This window comes from Giraffa tippelskirchi, chromosome 4, assembly GCF_054371585.1.
Source record: "Giraffa tippelskirchi isolate mGirTip1 chromosome 4, T2T-mGirTip1v1.2.pri, whole genome shotgun sequence".
NCBI classification, from domain to species: domain Eukaryota; kingdom Metazoa; phylum Chordata; class Mammalia; order Artiodactyla; family Giraffidae; genus Giraffa; species Giraffa tippelskirchi.
Genome location: NC_137278.1, coordinates 149,640,281 through 149,644,332, shown reverse-complemented (window position 1 = coordinate 149,644,332; position 4,052 = coordinate 149,640,281).

Here is a 4,052-nt window from a genome sequence, read left to right as displayed (position 1 = left end):
GGTCTGAGTTTTTAAATCATTTCTAATGCTGTGTGTGTGTGTGTGTATATTCAGAAATGTTCTTTAAGGTACCCCGTAGACTCTAGATTATGTCTGTAGTATTGACCAAGTACAGCCTTATTGGACCACTCCTGAAAATAAAGTTAAAACGTACTCAGACTCATCTGTACAAAGTTGAGTGATTCAACATTTATCAACGCTTCTCACTCGTTTAAATCTGCACAAGGGAAGCAGCATGGTTTAGTGGAAAGACTGGGCTGTGGAGTCAGACAAAACCTGGGTTAAAACCTCCCTGCCGTACCTGCTATCTGGGGACCTTGAGCAAGACACCTCACTGTTTTGAGTGTAGGTTCCTTTCCGTGTAGAACAGAGATAATGGTACCTCATAGAGTTGATTGTAAATATGAAATGAAATAATGTATAAGGTACTCAATAATTGAAATAATTTCTAATTCATTTTTCATTCCTTACTAGCTAGTAATAGGGTTAAATTTAAATATTTTAACACACAATCATTTCCATAATTTGAGAGTAATCATACGTCATGTTGGGAATGTATGTGGACAAATCTTACAGAGTTAGACTTTATTTATTTATGTTATTTTTTGATTGTTATATTTCTTAAGTCTTTTTATTGTGATGAAGTACACATAACAAAATTTACCATCTTTAAGATTTCCAAGTTGTACAGTTCAGTGGTATTAAATAGATTCATAATGTTTTACAACCATCATCACTATCTATTTCCATAGGTTTTTCCATCTTGTAGAACTGAAACTTTATACCCATTTAACAACCACTCTCCCTTTTTGCCTTGTTCCAGGTCCTGGCAACCACTGCTCTACTTTCTGTTTCTACTTTTTTGACTATTCCACGTACCTTAAAGTGGAATCATACAGTGTTTCTCTTTTTGTGACTGACTAGTTTTACTTAGCATAATGTCCTCAGGGTTCATCTATGTTGTAGCATGTGTCAGAATTTCCTTCTTTTTAAGGCTAAATAGTGTTCCATTGTATGTATATATCACATTTTATTTATTCATTCTTCAATGAATCAGTGGCCACTTGGATTGTCTCCACTTTTTGGCTACTGTGAATAGTGATGTTATAAGCATGAATATACAAATATTTCTTTGTGATCCTGCCTTCAGTTCTTTTAGGTATACCCAGAAATGGAATTGCTGGATTATAGAGTAATTTGGTTTTTTAGTTTTATGAGATACCTTCATCCTGTTTTGCAGAGTAGCTGTACCATTTCAGATTCTCACCAACAGTGTACAAACATTCTAATTTCTCCACTTCCTTGCCAACACTTGTTATTTTCTGATATTTTGATAGTAGCCATCCTAACAGGTGTGAGGTAGTATCTGATTATAGTTTTTGATGTGCATTTCCCTAGTGACTATTGATAATGAGCGTATGTCTTCTTTGGATAAATATCTGTTCAAGTTCTTTACCTATGTTTTTGTTGTTGTTATTTGACGAAGTTGATAAAAGTTGATGCTTTTTATATAAATCTCAGTTTTCTTTACATAATTTCCTAAAAGTGAAATCACTGAGCCAAAATGTGTGCACACATTAAGGCTTTTTTAAAATTTTATTTTATATTGAAATATAGCTGATTAACAATGTGATAGTTTCAGGTGGACAGCAAAGGGACTCAGCCATACGTATACATGTATCCATTCTCCCCCAAACTCCCCTCCCATACAGGTTGCCACATAACATTGAGCAGAGTTCCCTGTGCCCTACAGTAAGTCCTTGTTGGTTATCCATTTTAAATATAGCAGTGCACACATGTCAATCCCCAACTCCCTAACTATCCCTTCCCCCATTCCTCGTGTCCTCCACATCCCCCCCCGCCAGCAACCATAGTTTGTTCCCTAAGACTTGTATGTCTGTTTCTGTCTTGTAAATAAGTTCATTTTGTATCATTTCTTTTTAGATTCTGCATATATGAGATGTCATACAATATTTCTCCTTCTCTGTCTGACTTCAGTGGAGTTAGAATTTTAGATTACTCAAGTTTTGTTGGATCACATATGTTGAGGTAGATGCCTAGAAACAATTTGGTCATAATATATACAAAACGTGATCTGGGGGCAATCAGAGCAAGAAAATTAATGTCCAAACTCAACAAGAGTTGTCACTGAAGTGTGGAGTAAGACAGGCCAACTCAAAGGAGAGTGCTTTGTGCAAGGCTGTCTGATGTCCTCAAAGAGCAGTGGCTTTGATTAAGGCTGAGAGAGTGTTCTTGTATCTTCAGGTCTTTGGGCTTCTGAAAGGATGCAGAGGACCTTGGGCTCAATCAGTTGCTTTGCCTGGCTTTTTATTCTCTCAGAAATCCTATTCCTTGACTCCTGTGAAACCAAGCAACTAACATTCCTTCCAGGAGTTTTCTGTCTCATTATATGAACGGCCATAGATACTGAACAAGTGTAAATACCCACAGTTTCTTATACCCAGAGCTCCCACAGAAGTATTCACATTATCAGAAGTTCTGGCAGCTTCAATAAAAAGGATCTTATCTTTGCATCACACTGGAGAATCATCATGGTGCCTGCCACATCATGGTGCCATGGTATCCTCTATCTGTTTTCTGCAGAACATACTTGTCTCTTTCGTTATAACAGTGATTATACATTTTACCAGTCCCATGCAAATGAGAGATTCTCAAACTGTTTACTGAGAGAAATTAGTTAAACAAGCTACATTTTGTCAGTTGGGCAGAATATCCAGATGTCTAAAGCAGCCAGTTATTTAAATTTATCTTAGATTCAATCATGGTTTCTATGGTCTTAACACAGATTTGAATCACTTAAAGTGTATTATATTATTTACCTTTCTGAAATGGAAATGGAAAATACAGTTGTTGCAACTTCCTTTCCTGAGTACACCTACAGTGAAGCTGTTTTCTGACTTTGTTTTTTTTAATTTTTTATTGAAATACAGTTGATTTACAATGTTGGGTTAATTTCTGCTGTACAACATGGTGATTCAGTATACATACATATATACGTTCTTTTCATATGTATTTTTTTTCATTACAGCTTATCATAGAATATTGAGTATACTTCTCTATCCTGTACAGTAGGACCTTGTTGTTTATCCTTTCTGCATGTAATAGTTTATATCTGCTAACCCTAAATTCCCACTCCATCCCTCTCTTACCTACCCTTCCCACTGGTAACCACAAATCTGTTCTCTGTGTCTGGGAGTCTGTTTCTTTTGTTCAGTTCAGTTCAGTTGCTCATTCATGTCTGACTCTTTGCGACCCTATAGACTGCAGCACGCCAGGCTTCCCTGTCCATCAGCAAACCCGGAGTTTACTCATAAACTCATGTCCATTGAGTCGGTGATGCCAACCAACCATCTTATCCTCTGGCGTCCCCTTCTCCTCCTGCCGTCAATCTTTCCCAGCACAAGGGTCTTTTCAAATGAATCAGTTCTTCACATCAGGTGGCCAAAGTATTGGAGTTTCAGCTTCAGCATCAGTCCTTCCAATGAATATTCAGGACTGATTTCCTTAAGGATAGACTGGTTGGATCTCCTTGCAGTCCAAGGGATTCTCAAAAGTCTTCTCTAACACCACAGTTCAAAAGCATCAATTCTTTGGTGTTCAGCTTTCTTTATAGTCCAACTCTCACATCCATACAAGACCACTGGAAAAACCATCACCTTGACTAGACAGACCTTTGTTGGCAAAGTAATGTCTCTGCTTTTTAATATGCTGTCTAGATTGGTCAAGCTTTTCTTCCAAGGAGTAAGCGTCTTTTAATTTCATGGCTGCAGTCACCATCTGCAGTGATTTTGGAGCCCCCAAAAATAAAATCTCACTGTTTCCATTGTTTCCCAATCTATTTGCCATGAAGTGATGGGACTGGATGCCATGATCTTAGTTTTCTGAATGTTGAGCTTTAAGCCAACTTTATCACTCTCCTCTTTCACTTTCATCAAGAAGCTTTTTAGTTCTTCTTCATTTTCTGCCATAAGGGTGGTGTCATCTGTATATCTGAGGTTATTGATATTTCTCCCGGTAATCTTGATTCCAGC